Below are 21,737 nucleotides of genomic sequence, written 5' to 3'. Positions count from 1 at the left end.
GGACGAACTTACAAAGCCATCTCGACGATGCGTACAAGGCATAAATTAAAAATCTTCCACTCTTGGAGAAACTGTACTGCGTGTGGGCCGAGAAGGAAGTGATCTATCTTACTATTCGTATGAGTAACTTGAAGATTAATTCAAACACGCACCAGCAAGCAGGCACAAGTTCGTGTATACGAGGGCTGCTCCGGGAGATAATCGAGCGACATACATAACTGCAAAAACATTCCTCCTTACCCCACGACTTGTTCCAAGTGTGTTACGAGTACGAGAAAAGGAAGAGAGGGGCTGCTGCCGGTAGCCATTTTCTTTTAATTAGTTTCCTCGGTTTGTCCGTAGTCAGAAATCAACCATCCTGGATCCCATCCAAACCAACCAACCAGCCAGCCAGCCGGCGATGGAGTTTGCGCAGTGGGTTGTAAATTTCGCTTCTGAACTCAAGAAGGGCTACAATTTGCGCTGAAACACAAATGGCGCCTTCTGGTTAACCCTCCAGCACGGAATAAATCATCTCCGGGAATCCGGAGCACCGTATTTCATCCGACAAACTGGCGCGGGGTTTCTCCGTCCATGTCGTGTTTATATTTATTGCTTGACGCATCTAATAATAAGGTTTTGTGCATTGCTGCTGCTCGCTCAGGGACGGTGGCAGGCTTTGCTCAAACACAAACAGATCATCGCGAGCAGTACCACACCGACTGTGTGTATGTGAGGCGCCCTCAGCGAGGAGGACAGATGAAGTGAAATGATTTTAATTACTTTTCCGAGTACACCTGGAACACATGAATGGCTTCCTTCTTGTTGCTGGCGGTAGACGTGTATTCGAAGGCACTTCCGGGACTCTGTCCCAGGAGGTTGACAAAGGAACAGGAAAACAAGGAGCCGGAGTGGGGCGGCACTGTCGATCATGATGGAGAGCCAGCTTTAATTGATTAAATTATATCGTTGCCCATCCGAAGTGCGGTCGAGAAAGCAAGTGCCCTGCCCCGAAAGGTAACGGAACTTGGACGGTTTTAATTATTGCATTTCAGGTGCATTTCGCTGGGCGTGAGAGTTGACCATCGACCAGTCGGTAGGAATTTGTCTCCGGACTGACTTTACAATCTCCGATCTGGGCCTATTCGGAACGGAAATGATTTATGGCTTTCTTTGTCTTGGCTTGGATGCAGCCGTATCTACTGACCATAAGATGTCATTCTGGTAACCACAATAGACTAGTTGTATGCATTTTAGAACTAGTTTATGGCATGCTAGTCACTTAGGGGATTAGTTACATCTTGATATGTACCTGCCTGTTATTATTTTAATTGCACATATGGTTTGGACACATGCACTATGAGTTATTAAACAGACGAGGAATTTGTAAATAAAAGGCGCCAAGATTTATTTGGAATGGGCAAATCTAAGGCAAATTTCAATATATATATGACATCAGGGTGGAGGCACAGCCCAGATCCCACACAAGTTCAACGAACACTGACTAGGCTCCAGAAAGTTGAAGCCTATTTAGATTACGAGGTTTTTAGCGATATCCCTTGTGATAACTTCTTCTTCTTCTTATTGGCATTACATCCCCACACTGGGACAGCAGCCCTCGCAGCTTAGTGTCTATTAAGCACTTCCACAGTTATTAACTGCGAGGTTTCGCAATTCTTGAAGTAGATTCCGCATTATTCTGGATGATTTTTGGGAAAACTCGTGGAGGATTTCTAAAGGAATTCGTTAGAATTCTCGGAGCTGGATGGAAGGTAAGTTTAGAATTCCATGTGAATTTTGAAAGGAATTGGAAAAAAATTCAGTAAAGCGAAGTAATTTATGAGTTTTGTATCTGTGAAAAAAATAAGATTCTGATGTGAATTTCTAGAGCAGCTCTAGTGGAATTTAAGGGAACCATGATACATTTCCAAAAGGAATTCGAAGCAATTTCCGGAGAAATTTAGGACGAACTTCAAGCGATTTTCAGATTAACTCTGGAGGTCTCCGGAGGAATTCCTGGAGGAACTACCGGAGGATTTCATGGAGAAGCTTCGGAGGAATCCTAAGGAACTTCGGAGGAATTCTGAGCATCCTCCAGAGAAATTCCTGGAGGAACTCGGAGAATTCAGAGGAACTTCGTTGCAAGAAGCTGGTGGCATCCGATAGCTTCCATTTAAAAGCTCGGAAGGTCCTGCCAAGAGGCCGAGCATTACTTCAACAGGTTCAGCCTGTTGGCTCGGAAGTCTTCTTTCGAGAGGCCTGCAAGCCTCCTTCCAAGAGGCTCGGAACCATCCTTCCATTAAGAGGCTCAGAAACCCCTTCAGAGGCCAGCCTCCTTCAAGAGGCTCGAGCCTCCTTCAAGAGGCTCGAAGCCCCTTCAAGAGGCTCGGCCCCTTCAAGAGGCCTGAAGCCTCCTTCAAGAGGCCCGAAGCCTCCTTCAAGAGGCTGAAGCCTCCTCAGAGGCTCGCCTCCTTCAAGAGGCCTGAAGCCTCCTTCAAGAGGCTCGAAGCCTCCTTCAAGAGGCCTGAAGCCTCCTTCAAGAGTCGAAGCCGAGCTCGAAGCCTCCTTCAAGAGGCCTGAAGCCTTCAAGAGGCCTGAAGCCTCCTTTCAGAGAGGCTCGAAGCCTCCTTCAAGAGGCTCGTAAGCTCCTTTCAAGAGGCTCGTAAGCCTCCTTCAGATCGGAAGCCCCTTCAAGAGGTTAGCCCTTTCAAGAGGCTCGAAGCCTTTCAAGAGGCTCGAAGCCTACTTTCAAGAGGCTGAAGCCCTTCCATTAAAAGCTCAGAAACCTCTTTAAAGATGCTTGAAGTCTCATTCCAAGAGGCCTGTAAGGAGGCTCGTCATTCTATCAGGAGGTATCAGAAGCTTTCTATCAAGAGGCTCGAAGCCGCCAAAAGTCCTTAAAGTCTTTCATGGGCGCTTTGATGAATTGTACTTGATAGAATTGTACTTTGAGAATTGTACTTAATTTCTATGAAAAAAAAATAATGGACCACCTCCGACCGTTTCAATCCATTAAGATGCAGATTTGCTGTGGTGTTATTTTTCAAACACCGAGCAGTCTTGAACAATTTCATCCCAATAAGAGTTTAATCCTGTGCCGAGAACACCTTTATACCGTCGCTAATTCCGACACCACCTAAACCGATTGCTCCTTGTACGATCATTTTTCCCAATTGGAAAAGTTCTCACCGACCGCCGGTCGGGCGGGCGCGCAAATCTCACATATTTATGATCTCCACGCAGAAGCTCTCCACCAACAACGCTCGTCGCATCCGGGTAGGTTAGTGGTCCGGATCGGGGTGAACTACGAACCACTATTCAAGCGCTGGCAGCCAGCAGAGTAGCTTGTTAGCGCAGAGGTCTTCCTTTCCGCCGATGTTTATCGTGGCACTTTATGGCAGACAACCTCTTTCGGACGCTACCAGCAGCACAAAACAGACCAAGTTCCTCCTCGTTTCACACCACCGAACCATCCACTTCAATAGTTTAGTGTTCGGGATCGGAGGAAATGGCGAGTTTATTTAGGGGACCATCCAACGACCAACCGACCCGGAGAGGGAATACAACATAATGCTAAAATATACATGCGTAGTCCTTTCAACGGCAGAAGGTTAATCCTCACATGATTAAGACAATAAATCTGGCCGGATTTCGGGGACAGTGCTACTTACGGACAGGAGCGCACGGCGCGAGAGACAGAGCGAACGAGGTTGAGGAACTGAATGGAAAAGTGCCACCGCCGCGGACGATGGTGATTCGTTGTTGGAAGCAGCTCCGGATTGTCTCTGTTCCATTGTCGTTTTTTGTTTACTTTTTTCGAATAACTCCCATCAATTCCGTTGATGTGACTGCGGGTAGAACATTCTTCCGCATGACTCGGAGATATACATGCAGCGTGGTCAGAATCAGTGATAGTCCTTCATGGAGCCATGTCTTCAGATTTCCCGTTAAACATTAAATAAACATTGAATAAGTAACCACGTATTTTTACTGAATATGTACACATTAAGTACAGCAGTGTGATAGAAATAGTAAAACTTTAAATATTTTTCTTAGGAGTCAATATTAACCCATAAATTACCAGTTGGATGTATTCCAAAAATAAATCTCAAACCAAACCAATAGATCTGAAACCGAACCCAAAGAACTCGCCAAGTAGGGATCGAAAATGCTAGCAGATTTCCCTCTGCAGAAAATTCGATTTTCAGTCAACTAATCCTGCAGTCGGTATCGGTATCAGTGAGGGAGTTAGTGCAGCGTCGTGGCGACCCTGAAAATCGAAGGAAACTTCCGTCCGTGGAAAGCGCAAACACAAATCTACATACATTACGATGATGTGTGTCACACCCCCTGTCGGGCAGGGTAGGGAGGGCTGGCCTCAGACACGGGCATTAGAATTTTCCAATAAAATTGCTCCAAGCCCATTCGGTGCTTGTTGTGTTTCAGTTCTCCATCGTTGGGCGCGGACCGTTCAAAACTTTCTGCTCTCTGGAAAGAGGCCGATCAACCAACATGGAGTATCTCATGTATTTTAAATTTTATTGCCATTTAAAGAGCCCTTCGCAATCGTGGGTCACATACAAATGTTGGTCGCATTTCGTTAAGCATTCAACAGATTTTTGAATTTTTTTTTGAGGATTCCAACAAAATAATGCATTAAAATTAAAACCTTTGAGGGCATTGCTAGTACTGTGTACAAGATAGCCCTCATATTCGCACAAGTCCTTTCAGTAGCCTAAGAGGGTTTTATAAAAAAAATCGTTTACAATAACTTTGAACAAATACTTTGAATATAAGACGATGTATATCCCATTAATTCCACCACTTAACCATAAGTGGTGGAATTCAATGGATTGTATAACTCGTCTTATGGCAAAGTGAAAATTCCACCAAAATAATGTGACCAGATATATTGTAAAGGACAATTTTTTTAAATCCTGTTTTTATTCAAAAGTCAAAACTTAAAATTTGATAAATCCTCTGGGACTCGTTTCCTGGATCAATCTACACAATCCCATCTCTGTTGTGAATGAATATGTTCAACTTTTACAACGGTGCGAGTTCCTGTGGTTAAACTTATTTGTATTGGTTACATGATTCATTTAACTAACATTCAAAGTGATCGTATTATTCTATGCAGGCAGAGCAATCGAATTTGTTAAAATGTCTACATTATACTTTGGTTTTTTTTATTATTCCGCAAAGACAGACATTCATCATAAATTTTCCATAAGCTTCAAACAAAAAATAAGATCCGAGCTACTTAAAATTAGTCGAACTTGCTCAGATTTCATGTAAAGTTTTTACTGAAATTATAACAACATACGAACACGATGTGAGTTGAAATTGTTGAGCTAGGGATCCTACATTCAGAGATCTTGAGCCAATCGAGCATTGAGAACTGTCAGAATATAAGTCAAAGGTGCATTGTTATTTTGCCTTTCTCGTACAACGATATTTTTCATAGCCTGATTTATTAGAACATATTTTAAATTTTGTGAAGCGTTTCGTCATCGGTTCGATGCTTTCCAGAAGAAAAAATGATCGCTTTTTGTAAGATGATAGGCGTTCCGTACAAAGAGCAAACAATTTTCTTCCTGAGAAGACATCGAACCTGGTACTGAAACGTTGGACAAAATTTTAAATTTTCTAGTACATGAGACTGATAGCCGTAAAATCTCAAAATTTATTATTTCTGTGAATTTTGAAATGATTTCAGTTCTTCACTTAAAAAGCATTGTTATTGTTGCAGATTGAGTAAAATATTCCTCAACAGCACGTTCAAACCTTCCATTTTACTTATTACAGCTCTTTTAGTAGGTATCCAATTAAACATTCCAAACTTTCCTCGTTCTCGTGTCCATGAGGATTTGATACAATCCCTAGAATACACCAAAGCAGGTTGTCAAAATTCCTCAAACTCCTAGAGTTTAGGACGAAATGTGGCAGTGTAAGTGATTGTAGTTGCTTGCCTTGCCGTAATTACCACATTTATAATTTTGTGGACGGAAAGATACAATTGACTTTGATGACAATATGAGAAACTCTTGGAGAAACCTCTTTTCTGCGTCCAAATTATATTTCTTACATCTTAAATAAAATTATCCTCAGAGTACAAACAATAAAGGGAGAGCTAAACAAATTTGTTTAAACCAAATGCGAGAGTGGCGTTGGGTGAAAACACTGGAGTCTCTGGCCCTGGAGCGATGCTTTAGTGACGAAAATCGAAAACCATTAATCAAAAATAAAATTTCAAAATCTTATAAGTTCTCTGAAGAACGTTTACTAAATTACTGCTATTTTAAAATATTTCTTTATTTCGCGGACATTATTTTGAAAAAGTGAAACGCGGGATATTGGGACCCATTTCAGCGCGGGACAAATATGAACATGGACTGTCCTGCGAAATGCGGACGTCTACCTTACACATGAAAAGCTCAAATTAATTTTCATACACAAGAAACAAGTTTTCAGAATTTCTTCAGTTATGCCATCAAATTTACTTCCAAAGATCGTGTTGAATAATGTAAGAACTTTCTTTTAACTTCTTTTGAGAGTTGCGGTGTGGCACCCAGACATCGATCGGGTTGCAAATGCAGAAGTGGCTAAAAGAGATTGTAGACAATTCCCCGAAAATAAATTCGAATTCATTCTGAATCAATTTCCCTGAATAACAATTTCATCAACATTTCCGAATGTAACATTTCCGAATGTCATTTCCCGACCGTAACACCGAATGTATACTTTCGAATGCATTCCTTCTTTTTGAGTGAGGCACAAGGCGATGGGTATTATGTCATGCGAGCAAAGTCGTATGATTGCCGGTCAGGTTGCGAGTTCGATTCTCGGTGGCCTAAGATGCTTCAGGTGAGAAGCATTTTGCTCCTTGTGCACAGTGTATCCATTGTACTTTTGTCACAAGACATTCATGCAACTGGCAGGTACCGGAAAGCTTGCGATAACTGTGGGAATGTCTTCTTGAAATGAAAGCGTTTGTCCGGTAAAGATGACAGTAGAGATAATTCTTCTTCAGATGATAGCATCGTCCTGTATCGAAAGAAAGTGATAATGTCTTCCTCAAATGAACACATTTGCCCGGTATAAGGCAAAGAGGATAGATAGTCCTTCTTTAAATGAACTCGTTTGTCTGGAATAAAGTGAAAAAGAAAAAACGCCTCTTTAAATGATCGCGTCTGTTCGTGTAAAGTCCGCACAAAAAGAGGAGATAATTCGTTTTAAGCAAGTACCACGCTTGCCAGGCATAATACATGACTGATATGAAGCAATTATATCAAAACTGCTGTTATATTACACCACACTTATCTAAGAAAATGCTTATTTGTTTAATATAACATTCTGAAAAACCATTCTTCCAAAGGTCTCTGGTAGAATCCATCAAAGTCACACTCGAAAGTTACAGACCTAGCGCATGTTGAGAAAATGAATTCGACAAAATGTTTTTCGGTGAAATATACTACAATACATATTGCAAGGGATCTTATATATTTTTTCCTTATTATGGCCAAATTCTGCATCAAATAAGAGATCGATTAGTCCTTATTCTCATTCTCAATCTTCTTTATCTTGCATTTCTAGCTAACGCCTCATTTTTGGAACACATCTACCGTTTTCTTACTTTGTAAAAATGCTTCTTTTAAAGAATGCATCAATCCCCATTATCCCATATTCAGGACAGATACAGGTTAAAAGAACAAATAATAACATTCATTATCTGGTGAAACACCCACAGAGAGACATTTATACTGCATTGTTCCGAGCAGATGCATTCTTTTTTAAAGAAGGAATCACATTCACCATTGCCTCTTTCCGGGCAAACGCATTATTTTTGTTTATGATTCACATCCACCATTGCCTTATATATTTGAAGAAGGTATATAGGACAGAGTATGATTCCGAAGATAGGAAAATATTTACCAAAAGGCTTTCGATCAGAATTGCAGTTTGATACTATATTAGAAAAAAAAAAAACTACCTTAGAGAACACTGTACTCTGATATCTTTATAATTCAACAACATCTTGGAGGATCAAGAACTACAAATACTACCAAAGGCTATTCACCAGATATAAGGCTTTCCAATAAGACACTCTTGAATGTATCTTTAAACACTGCTTTTTCTGCCATACAGTCGATTGCGAAGATGTGTTTGCAGGTATTTTATTGGGGAATTGTTCCATTCGGGAAATCAGACATTCAATGTACATTCGGGAAATTGCATTCAGGAATTGTTACACTGGGAAATTACATTCGGGAAATTGCATTCGGGAATTGTTTCGGGAATTGTCGTACAATCGCTAAAAGATAACAGAAAGATCTAATGTTCATGTACGTTTATTAAGTAGGTATTTCAGCTCGCTACCCGAGTAGCACACTTGTCACATACCAGTCACTGTGATTCATATGCGACCAGATCTAGTCACATTTGAGTTGCTGCAACTAAATCGATCCGAACTGTGCTACTCGGGTAGCTACAAGGAGTGACAAAATAATGTCCGTTACGGATTCAAAGCAATTAGGCAAGTCACGATCAAATTGACAATAACCCATAACACTACAGAGAATATGACAATATACGTATGACCCAAACCGTAAGCGCCGGTCAGTCTTCATTTGTCGTATCGATAAGAAAATCAAAGCCAAACAGGTTACTTACGATTTGATTAAAAATTATCTGTCGGTGATTTTTTTTCACAGAAGTTAATCGTGACAAGCCTCAAGCAGAATGAAGAAAAATGCGTACTTTGTGGTCAAGATCCAAATGACAAGAAGAAAATGTCTGAAATCCAAATCTTATACGATCAATTTTAAATTGTCATCCAATATCCAAACGAACTTATGCTAACGTGCTGCAAAAGGCGAAGTTAGCACACTTCATTCGCTAAAGTTCCAATGGATTATCGGAAGAATGCTTTTGTGAAGCGAGAAAATAAATCGAACAAGTTTCATTTCATCGCTCCATGTTCAGAGAAGATTCAGAAAAGCTTCCCGAGCCTCCTAGTAAGGGTTGGATTCAAACTGTAAAGGTCCTTTTCGAAAGTAATTTATATTCCTGTCACCTTGAGGGCAATAACGCTCGAGCAAAATGCGCTTAATGGCTGCCAGCCTCACCTAGCGTTTTGACGGCAAAAATGTCAGTTAATAGGCACTCAGCACTTATTGAAATTGTTTTTTCACTTGCATTTGGAGGTATGTGCCCTTAAAAGCTTGATTTCGTTTTTAAATTGAATTCTTCCACGACGGTCCTGGAGAACTACAAAATCCTATAAACTTCAACGAGAATACGATACTGAACTCCACCACTATCGTTGTACCTCGTGAAACATTGCACCTCTTGAGCTAAGGACTAAAGTTTGCTTTACCCTACACCGGAATATCGTAGGTCCCCTTCTACCACATTATGGCAGCTGTAGAAGGCACAAGTCTACTGAACCGTAATTCCGCTGGGCAGTTTTGCACATCGGCAACAAAAACCACTTCACGTTTTCCAAAACAACACTCTGATGTTTGCATACTGTCGGCAGACAAAGGTAACAGAACAGTCATAATGTACAGAGAAGAATACAACCGAAAACTGACCGCAATGATCGAGTATGACTATACCTATATAAAAGCCAACAGAGATCCAACAAGATTCAAAACCAAGAACAACAACATAACAAAACGGCCAGAAGATCTTAGGCTAATCACCGCCCGATAGCTGAGTAGTTATGACCCTGTTTTATCTGCCACTACGGCCAGTCATCCCCAACATGACATCCTCTACACACATGTTGTCGAATTGGAATCTTCAAACATCGCTTCAAAGCAAATACAGCACCACTAGTTCGTTTGCGTTTAAGGAAGATGAGCGGAAATCGACACGGATATTAACATGGACCTGTTTATAGGAATCATAGAACTATGCATGGAAGAAAGCTATTTCAAATTTGGAGGACAATATTATAAGAAGATTTTTGGAACAGCTATGGGTAGCCCACTGTCACCAATTCTTGCAGACATTGCATTGGACACAGTAATAGATAAAGGTTTGTCCTCTCTTCCATTCACAGTCCCTATTCTTGAAAAGTGTAGACGACATTTTCCTGATAATACTCGATGCTACAGAATTCGCCCTACAAAAGTTCAACCAACAGGAAGAGAGGTTACAGTATACGATAGAAATCGAAACAGAAAAACAAGTTGCCACACAAGGGGCGCCTCTTCTGGCAATGAAATTTCGAAAAGCTAGGATGCATGAGTCTGTCTGAGATGCAGGCGATTTCAATATGTACGACTCGTACGAGGCAGGTTATCAAGACTTAACGTTTCTCGGCCCTCCGGCCAACAACCACGTTCATCGGCCCAAAGTAGTCGATTCCGATGTAGGAAATGGGCGGCAGAAAGCTTTCAATCGTGCAGGTTGGAGAGCAAACATTTCGGTACAGCTGGGCTTCGCCTGGCGGTTCTTGCAGAGCTGACATCGTACACGATTGTACGTAGAGCGGAGTTGAGGCACGTAAAATCTGCGTCGGATGTCGATGAGAGCAGCCTGGTGGTTTATGTGGCAGAACCGCTGATGAACGCTGGCTATAATCATGTCCGTTACCACGTGACGCTTGGGCAGCAATATTGGGTGCTTTGTACTCTCGTCCACAACTCGCAGGCGTCTATACGGCCTCCTCATACGCAGCACTCCATAACCGTCCAGGTACGGACTAAACTTGCACAGCGAGCTATTCTTCGGCTGCGGCTTCTACCTCGTCATCTTCAGTAGACCGATTTCAGAGGCGAACTCAGCATCCTGCACCATCTTGAAGATCGACGATTCCGATTCCTTCAACTCCTCCTGCGTTAGCGGACCGGTGACGATTGGTTTCCTCGCTTGCCTTCTTCGCAGATTCGCCGGATACCTTTGCACGTATGCCACGCGACGCAGCAGATCCTTCCACGATGAAAAGTCCTCCCACCGAAATACCGCAGGCTGCGCAAACTGATGGAGCACCCGCGGCCGCATTTCTTCGGCGGTTTCTTCGAACTCCGATGGTTGCGCTGGCCACTGTTCGCTCGATTTCCACAAGAGTTCTGGTGCTCGGAACCAACGGGTTGAAGATGACAGATCCGGTGATTTTGCCACTTGGCAGCGTCATCGGCGACGTTCAGTTGGTCGAGATCCAGTTCCACCTTTTCGTTCCGTCAGTTCCATCAGTTCACCGACACGCACTCCTACGAACTGGCTGTACTTTCGGTGGTCTCGAAGCCAGCAGAGAACGTCCGTGCATCCGACCAGAAGAAACTTTGCGCAGGCTTCAGCTTGTGGGTCTCATGATGTCGATCGCCAAATGAGCTCCGGTTATCGCTGCCTGAAGTTCTAGCTTAGGGATTGACACGAACCGCAATGGAGCTCGTGCCTTCGCGCCGACAAGTGCGCATTCCACTACGCCATTCTCTTCAAATCGCAGATACGCAACTGCGCATATCCGTTTTCCGACGCATCCACGAACTCATGAAGCTGGATCACATTCTGTTGTCCGATGCTGGTCTTCATCCGGTAACACCTTGGCACGCTAACAATTTCCACCTGTGGCAGAACTTGCAGCACTTCTCCATTTCTTGAGCTGTTCGTCTTTGATCTGGTCGTCCCAATCGACGCGACTTCGCCAAATCTCCTGCAGCAGCATTTTCAGGAACATAAGAAAGTTCGCCAGCAGTCCCAGTGGATCGTAGATCATCATCAGCGTACTCAAGATCTGTCGTTTAGTCGGCACGATGTGACCCTGTAGTGGATCCGCACTAACCGTGGCGATACCTGAGGTGAACGTATCGAGGCGGCACACACCACATGCCGAGAATTTTCTCGTTTCATCTCGCTTGAAAGGTTCAAGCTTTTCTCCGGGCTTCGCTTCCAAATCTTGTAGCATGCGTTTCGAGTTAGACAGCCAGTTGCGTATTTCGAATATCGAATCGCATCAGCGTGAACGAAACGAACGTCTTCGCCAGCTTCGCAGCATCTTCTTCCGTCTCCTCGCTTGACTGCATGTCGTCGACGTAGTGCTCGTTGATTATTGCTTACAGCCTCGGATACCGTTCCTGAAATCTACGCGCGTTGTGATTTTTCACATTGTGCGCGTTGCTTTTCGAACACGTAGCCCCGAACGTCATCATCTTCATCGCGTAGACATCTGGACTTCGTTACTCGCCGTCACGCCACATGAATCGCTGGCACTGCTGGTCGTCCTTGTTCACCATCACTTGGTGGAACATTTCCCGAATGTCGTCGGTGACGGAATCCGAACTCTGGAAACGTCGTAGCACCGATGGAAGAGATGTGAGGATTTGGACCGGTGAGCAGGAAAGAGTTCATGACGTTCCCGCCACTTTGGCTGCCGCGTCCCATACGATCCGTAGTTTTCCGGCTTGTTAGGGTTCACCACGGGAAGATGGGAAGATACCATACGCGGGAAATGCTTTGATAGTTGACTCTCCGTTAGCTTCTCGATGTACCCGTTGCGCACGTACTCCCGGATCTTATTCTTCAGGCTTCAGCTAGTTGAGGTTCACGCTGCATCCACTTGCAAGCATAGCAGCGCCGCATGGCCATTATGCTGTCCGGAAGTCACACATCATCGTAACGCCACAGCAGAGCCGTTTCATATCGCTCGTCCTTGGTGGTTAGGATACCATCAGCCGTTCAGCTCGCTCGTCGTCTTTCGATAACAGCGATTTGATAGGGCGATAACAGCGATTTGATTATTATTCCTTGGCTTACCAGCGAAAACTAGGCCTTTACGGCATTGTGAAGGTCGGTATCGTTCCGCTCACAGCACTGGCACAGATCGAAGCTGTGGTGTCCCGTGAAGTCCGCCGCTGATTGTGTTGATGTTGAGCAAGGCCCGAACACTATCCAGCCTAGTAGAGTTCTAGTGGCGATCGGTTCGTTGATTCTTCCTTCTCTGCTATCCAGCGCATGACCCAGACGAATATTGTCCATTCCAATGAGCATACGTGGCCGAACGTTGCGTAAGAATCAGCCGGTACATCTTGCAGGTGATACCGTTGCGCTAATTCCTCCATCGCGAGAGTTTGTCGTGGAGAGAGAGAGACTGTTAACAGTGTGTACCTTGGGAATCCAACGGCTATTCGACTCGTGCGCTCCGGAAATAGCCAGCGCCAGCCTTACAGAACGAACGTTTCGCGACAGAGACGACCTGTTTCCTTGTCAAATTTCCTATGTTGTCAATGTACTCATATATTATTTAGAGCTTAATTGGAAGCGTAGGGGATTGGTTTTTCATAAAAATTACTGTTTTCATAGTAATTTTCATACAAACTTCAAACTGCGCATGCTGAATTAAATTACATCCAAATTAGCTAATTATTTAGGAGGATTATCAAAATGGCGAATGCAATCTTTTAGGTATCGGAAAATGAAAAAGTTAAAATTTGAATTACTCTATTGTGCATACGATGACGGTGCAGATTATACAGTTAAACCTCTATAAGTCGATAACGAAGGGTCCATCGACTCATGGAAATATCGAGATGTGGAACAGAAAATCCTTAGAAAGCTGTTCGAAGGGACCATCACAGTAACCCAGAAAATATTTTTTATATAATAATTTGCTTCCATCAATACATCAAAACAAGGGTAATTCACTGTACTTTAAGGAAAACATATTCCGCTTCATTATTGCCCAAAATGTCACGATGGGCCGGAGCTGTGGGCAGTTGCGTGAATTTATGCTTTTATCGATGTAATCTTCGATTATCGCGGTACCACTCGATGTCTTCCCGGCAACTCGCCAAACTGGCCAAACTTACGGACCTTTGGCTTTATGGAAGGTCGACGCGGTTTTGAGACATTTCCTTGTACACTGTACAGCTTCGAGTCCATCGTCTTATTCTCATCACACATTAGGTCTTTGCTCCAGAGCTGCATATCCCATGCCAAAATCATTCGTTTTTTTTGCAGTTTATCCAAAAGCAAACTTAAACTTCGAGGAACTACCCTCGTTCCGTCACCATGTAGAATTTTTGGCAGGAAGGTCCGAAATCCATTTTGACGTAGGTAGGGTGACCATATGAGATCCAAAGGAGGACATGTCCTCCTTTTCATTAAAATTCAGATGTCCTCCTTTGCGCTAAATGTCCTCCTTTAGATATTTGAGAAAACAGTTGCATGAATATAAATTTGAAGATATTTTAGTTTAATAAACAGTACTACAACAAAGATCCATTCCGTAAAACGTTGACGATTGCGTTGTTTTGCTTTAATCTAAAATATGTTTATTCAAGTTCACGAATAAAATCAATGTTAAAATCAAAAATTAATTGCGTGTTATTAATAGGTGTCGAAGATATCAGAAGAATTGAATTGTGGAAAAGGAAAGGAAAAAATGCTTGCAATACTTTTAAAAGTAAACGCCATCGAATTGTTCTTTGAAGTATCTCAGTACATTTTTGAATATGTGAGGCGAAGAGCAAACTGCCAAGCATGTCTCAAAATGGAATAGAAATCTGATTTAATTCAATAGTTTTGAGTTTCTTTAGTCTGATTCTGAGTTTAACAGTTGAGAACTTTGTAGACTGGTCATACAGTTAATAATGCTGATCATCTTGTGATCGGTCCTGATGGAACCAGATGTTAGGTCAGAATTAAATGTTAAATGATCAGAATTGTATGCGATAATTATAATTCTAATTCTTTTAAAAATTCTGTGGAATATCGCTAAAAAGGCTAGCATTTTTAAAATTTCACTGTTGAGGAAACCTCCCATTATAAAAATGGTGCTACATTTTAAAACTAGAAATGGTTAATAAATAAAGACTAGTCAAAAAGACTAGATGTATCAAAAGAGCCGGTAATGTTCTATCTAGAGATGTATGAAGAAAGTAGAAGAAGGTGTCATTTCCTTCGACTTACAAACACTTCTTCCAAAAACTTTAGTGTACAAAATTTTAACAATATAATATTCTTAATCATATGAAACCTTAAAATCGATTGATGTTTTTCATGTCCTCCTTTCAACCAAATGTCCTCCTTTTTCGCTACGATTCGGGTGAATTGTCCTCCTTTGGACAAAATTAATATGGTCACCCTAGACGTAGGTGCCATCGTCGATGAGCAGGATTATCAACGTGGGTGTGCAGATTTTTTCTTTCCTTTCGGCTTCCATCTGAAATAATTTTTGACTCGCTGCACGAAACATCGTGAAATTTATACCACAGCAACCTGAGCAAAGTCTGAAAACATAATGAGAGCATATAGAAAACATATTTTGATATTGATATCAAATCGAAATCATAATTTGTTTTCAAAAATGAATCATCATGACTGATTATTTTGATCTCATTTTGTTGTTGATTTCTGAATTGTATGATCTGACATCAAATGTGTACTTATTTTGTTATCGGAACCAATATCAAAATTAGTTTTCGATTTGCTCATCGACAGCAGGAATAGTTTTTGATTTGATGTCACAGTAATATTTTCTGTGTAGATATTGATCTTTTAACCGTTAAAACGACCAAAAGGATATCAACTGAGTTACTTAGGCGATTTCACAACAACAAATATATCTGATTTGCTCTTCGCTTTGCCGAAGTGGGCGCCTAGGTAGACAAACGCTGTAAAGAATTCTTGTAGCGGTCACTTTCCGTGTCGCTGCAATACAATAAAGGTTCCCCCAAACACAGCGACGGCCGATGGTATGGAAGCGTTAATAGAACATTGCCTGCAGCGACTCAACGATAGAATCGCGGCGACTAGTTGTCGCGTCGCAGCGATGAAATCGCTTAGGTTTGGGGGAGCCCTAAATCATTCCGGATTCTAAATGGACAGACCTTTAAGAGCAGTAAAAATGTTTGTTGGAGGTAAATCATCGAGTGGCCGACGTTGGCGTTATGTTAGTAGCAGTGAAGTGGATTCTAAATTCTAATTTTCTGCATGCGCAGTACAAAATGCCCGCTCTTACGTGAACGCGGCTGGGGCCCTTAAAAGGGCCGTTTTGGGTGAAGTTACATCCTCGTTTTTGTTCTCTTGGAGCTGATGTACTTGGCAGGGACAGAAATCTTCAAATTATCACAGACAAACAGACGTAACACTGAAGGAATTACCACAACCATTTTAAATTCAATTGATTACGAGCTCCACATCCAGAGGCGCTCGCATCGCAAACCTTCGTGCTCGACATTTCACACTAGCTGCTGTTCTAGCTGTTACGTCTGTTGGTTTGTGAAATTAATATCACCACAGATAACAGATATTTAGGCTGGCATCCGATACGTTTGTGATATCAATTCAAAAGTTTACACAGGATTTTCAATACAATTTGTTCTAGCCTAAATATCTGATATCTGTGCTATCACTTGCCTCGACACTTGGTAGGTGGGACTCGAACCCACGACCCTCAGATGCGAACACGAATATCTCATCACATGTCCAATATCAGAACTTTAGGACGTCGGCAAAGGTGGTATTTTTAAAAGATGACGCTACTATATTTAAAGGAAAATCTTTTTGCTTTTCGCGTATACTAAGTATTACGTAAAGGCTATATGATCACTTCAAAACCGAACTTTTGATAGAAGGTTCGGAGAACCATAGTTAATACCAATCGACTCCAGCTCGACGAATTGCGGTGATGTCTTGTATGTGTAGTATGTATGTAGGTGTGTGTGTTTTGTACTAAGCCTGCTCCTGATTTGCTTGCAACATGATGCATTCTACGCTGAATCCTTCCTAATTTTTGCTATTGAAAGTTGGCCCAATCGGCCATTGCGTTCTGGAGTTATTAAAAAAACATTGATTTTTCCCCATTTTTCCCAAGGGTCCCCGGTCAAAACCGATTTTTTTTTTCTAACTTTTGCAATGCATTCAAATGAACGCAAATAAATGTGAATTGATGGGAATAGCTGAATGTATCTCCCTAAAGTGCAATTTTGACCTTTCTTATGTGCTTCTTTGTTACTCTTATGTATTTTCTTGTTTTATAATACACGAGAAAGGCACCATCACCGCTAGGTGGATTATTCTGGTTTTAAGTATGTCGCTGTTTCTCACCAACGCACTATGGTCCAGGATACAGATTTACGCGGAAAGATGCATTTTACGCCAAAACTATATTTTTTAGAAAAACCTGTTGTTCTAATTTTTTCGAAATGGTGAGGCCATCATTATGGTGCTATCCAAAATAGGGTGACTCCATCATATAAAAAAGATTTTTTTTATTTCTCGGAGTATTGACATGTTATGTCTACAAAGTAGCGCAGCTTATTCAAATCAATTTTGCTAAAAAACTTTTTCTGTAGCTCTTAAGTTGGCTGATTTAGAGCAATTTTACTTAATTGGATTAGGGTGCACCTAAAAAAAAACAGTATTTTGATCTACTAATCTAGTGCAACGTCACATCGCTGAAGTGCGAAATTTGGGATAACGGAAGTAAATAATATTATTATTCTGTTTACTACCATTTATTTTCACAAAACAAAAGCGTAAAATTTCTTTTTATTTATCTGTCTTACAGGGATTGGGCCGTTTACTTCGCTCTTTTGATTAAAGGATTTATCTAACGGGTGGCAACTAAAAAACTGGAATGAAATATGAAGAAGTACAATTTAATCTGATATATGTTAAAAAGAAATATTGGCATATGGGCAGAGCCGTAACGTGGACTCCCAGCGCCCTTGGCGTAACCGTTATTAGGCGCCCCTTACTTTCATGCATGTTCAAAACAAACAGCATGACAATGGCTGGGATATTTTGAAAAACAAATGGCCTTAGTCCCTTCTCATTGTTTGGATAAGGTTCACGGTTTGTTCACCAATTTTTGAGAGTTGCTGATATCCTCTTGTTGTCCATTTTAATGTCAGTCGTTTCCCTTCCATATGTCTTCCTCTAGTTGTTGTCTCCCAAGAAAATGTTTGTTCGTCCCGTTCCAGAAGTGACACGTCGTCAAGAATGGTAACTACCGTTTTGACTCGAAGTCCGGACACCTAAGCACTGCTGAATTTTCAGTTCAATATTTCAAACGGAATTAAGTACTTACACTGAGTGATAACACACCTCGTCATGATTAACTTATCAAATTTGCTGTAGTGTAGAAATGACATTTTGTATACGAAATAGCTAATATAATCGAAAACATTAAACATCGCTTGCTTCGAAATCCGGACAGTATAAGTGATGCTTCAAATTCCGACAATTATGCTTTCGAATTTCGACACTTCAAGTTTCTATATTGATTCTCAAATAGCATTTAATAGCATTCATATTTCTCGATTAATATAAATCCGTAAAGTAAGTGTTTCATACACATTCATATGGAAATCTGTACCTCCGGTTGTGTGTACCATCCGAAGTTTTCCTCGAGATTGACCAGGACTACTAAAACAGCATTTGAAACCAAGGAGCATTTACTGCAACATACAACATTAAATCTAAAATTTCACAACCCCCTCTCCCTTTCAGGTAGAACGCCCTTTGACATTTGACGTCTGTGGGTAATGAATATTTTCTTCAATCTCAACTTCCAAATTCGACGTGGGTAAGTTGCAATTAGTGGTATTTATGTGTCTTTTGAAATCCGTTTTAGTTTGCTTTTAGAAATCAAGGATTGAAAGGATTGAAATAATGAATTCATGCGCATTGTGTCACGGGCGTGTCCAAGAAAATTTGAGTTTTTCTTTTATTTAACGGGAGTCGTTCACAACGTTTCCCGTAATGCTGGGTAGACACCTTTACGTGGTGTGTTACGGGGTAAGATCTACCACGGTCACATTGCCAGCTACAGGCAAATCCCCCAACGAAAACCTTCCCAATTTCCAATTCTGTAGTGCGAAATTTGGTGTCATTGACAAATACTGCACTTATCCTTCCTTCCAACTTCCTAGATGCTTCCCAACCGCAGATAGTAATATCCCTGTAATGTTTTTCTTAGATTGAATCAGTCATTTAACCCCCTTGATTTCTGATAGCAGTCTGGAAAGCATTTCCAATATATATAATTAAATTCCAATCTTCTAATGTTGTGCTAGGCTTCTTTTATTTTCAGAAATGTCATACATCTGTTCGTGAGGAGAGTTGACGTTACCGTCTACTAATGATGATTTTCTTCTTTTTATTATTTATAGTGAACGTAGTTATTCTGAACACGACGTCAACCATCACTTGCCGAATGGAGTTTACCATACTTTTAAATAGCTTCTGCTCCCAACGAAAAATTCATTAATATAATATTGATTATTATATACTAACTGGAAGCGTTTAGTACGGAGGTCCACGCTTTCTTCCTATCCTCGATTTCATGGTATGGATCGACTTGGGTTTACAAATTCTGAAGTCGCTCAGTATCTAGAAATCATCTCTGCGGTACATACTGCGTAGTTGGCCTGGTCAGAGGAAAAGAAAATGACGGAATTTAGAAACCGTCATTTTCCAGGATGCTTTCAAGTATTGGCTGCGCAAGTATGAGATTAGATTAGATTAGATTAGATTAGATTATTTAACGGGAGTCGTTCACAACGTGTCTTTTTATACAATTCTGTTGAAAAAGCTATTTTTATGAACTTGTTTTTTACAAAATGAATGGTTAAAAATGTATTTGAAGACAGCCACTCACTAGAAACTGAAGGCAAGTTTGCTACTTGTGTACAATTAATAAAGTGATACCATTTACAATATGTGTATAGTTAATATCGATAAGCTGAGAGCAAGCAATGTTCCTTTTGGGTGTAGTAACTAAAATCTAATGAAATTGTAACTATGATTGCTTATTACGAATCATTTGATTTCAATTAACTTAATTGATAAACCATTAATTATCATCATTTTTTAGTCCGGCAATCGAAGCAGGTAAAACTTCCTCGAAGTCCGGACATACAAAAATGTAATAAAATTATGCAATTTCCTAAGCAATCTCTAATTCATGATAAAGAGCACTATCATACTATGTTAATAAATTACATAATACCCCTTGCAAATGATAGAATATAGAAAAAATGAGCTTAGTTTCTTTAATGTTGAGTCTTAAACTGCATTCAAGAAAACGAAATTCACCGTTGATTATGACATGCTTTCAACTTTACCTCTAATTTTCAAGTTTCACCACAGATCAGGATTACTTACATTTGTTAAAATGGTTTCAAGTCCAAGAATCGTTCTCTATTGCTTTACCCAAGAAATACTTGTTGAGATGGTAAATACCCAAGCAACCAAAAGTAGATAAGAAGGGATGTTTTGGCTTAATCAGCTGCATTTTAAGTAACTTTTGTATGGTAGAGCGTGAAGTGAACTTTGAAGTCTGTTAAGGGCTTGGAACTAATGAACTAAGAGTGAACCAATTGGTTCAAAGAACAAATTGAAGTAAAATCTGAACTTTTGGTGCTTGAAAGTCGAATACATTGAAGTGTCCGGCTTTCAAGCGTCCGGCAATCTGAAGCGAAACGGTAGTAACATCAGCAGCGTTATCAATTGTGCACCATTAATTCCTTTCTTTTCCTACTGTATTACATAACCTCGTCCAAACTGCGAGTCTTCCCCAAAACCAACATTAGTGCATGAAAATCATGAAAAATTGTAATACATGATTTGGGCTCTGTAACGCTTAACGGCAAATAAACCTTCAAAAAAACGTTAGTTTTTTTTAATTTTTTTTTGCATGGTGGATTTATTAATAAAAATACAAATAAAAAAAAACTAGATCCAATAGTGCGTGTGTTACCGACAAAAAAAAATAGACTTCCTTGTTGTGAATTCACGCACTAGTGGATCGGACGTAAACGCATCAAGAGGAGTCCTACTTTGAAGTGGATCGAATGACCTTCGGAAACTAATGGTCTAATGGCACCTTGGTCGGTGGTTTGAAAAAACTGCTGTACTTGAAATAAACTTCAACTTTGGAGAGAATTGGTAGAAGGTAGGAATAGCGATTGGACCAAATCATATCAAGAAAATAAGGGCACTCGGAACCCGGACCTATTTAGATCAAACATCATCAATTCCTGGAATGTCTATCGAAGTTTGGTGGCGTTGGTTGATGCAGGTTCTCGTATTCGCATGTCTTTCGATAAGTGTTTGCTTAGAGACCAAAATCAAAATCAAATGCAAAACATCATCGAATATTCAACGACTTTGCTTGTTTTTTCGCCATCATAGAAGTGTCTGGTTTAAAGAATCGAAAATGTCACTGGGTCAAATGCGATCGTTATGATTCCTTTTTGAACCTCAAATAGTTTGCCTGCATAAATATAAGAGAAATCAGTTTAAATTCAAATAAACTCCCTATTTCTATTTCCGAGTATCTATTATTTGAAAACTGTTTAGATCTCTTAATCATGAACAAAAACTATACGTGGTTATTTACAGTCAACTCTGTGTTTCGTCTTTGGCGTATTGAAGTACACTGGATTTGTTTTACACGATTTACATTTTCTCAATTTTCCACTCATCCTAAATGTTTAACGTATATTAATTATCATGTGATTTTCTTTGATTTATTCTGGATTTTTTGAAACATGTTGCGAAGAGTTTGGTGGCAAATTGAAGTCACACGATCGAAAATACGAGCAAAAAAAATCGTGTAAAAACAAAATCCTGTGTACTCATTTAGTGCTTCTTTCCCAGAAACATAGTCCATTCTTCTCTTCAATTGTATTTCCTGTTCAATTCAAATATCCAAACGCGTAAAAAACCTTGATTAGATTTGTCATTATTTATCATAATTCTGGATTTCGGCGCCCCCTAACTACACGCCAACTACACGC

At 40.7% G+C, this 21,737-nt stretch overlaps 1 protein-coding gene and 1 pseudogene across 1 annotated transcript in view; both read right to left on the bottom strand.

The window, feature by feature from the left end:
• The window catches only part of LOC134206126 (pituitary homeobox homolog Ptx1-like), a 50,969-nt pseudogene extending 48,381 nt beyond the window's left edge, over positions 1 to 2,588 (bottom strand).
• Positions 1 to 21,737, bottom strand: part of LOC134207149 (cytochrome P450 4c3-like) — a 147,140-nt gene that overhangs the window by 75,499 nt on the left and 49,904 nt on the right. The window lies entirely within an intron of this gene.

This window comes from Armigeres subalbatus, chromosome 1, assembly GCF_024139115.2.
Source record: "Armigeres subalbatus isolate Guangzhou_Male chromosome 1, GZ_Asu_2, whole genome shotgun sequence".
NCBI lineage: Eukaryota > Metazoa > Arthropoda > Insecta > Diptera > Culicidae > Armigeres > Armigeres subalbatus.
The sequence above is the reverse complement of the archived record's forward strand: the minus strand, read 5'-3'. Positions and strand labels throughout refer to the sequence as shown.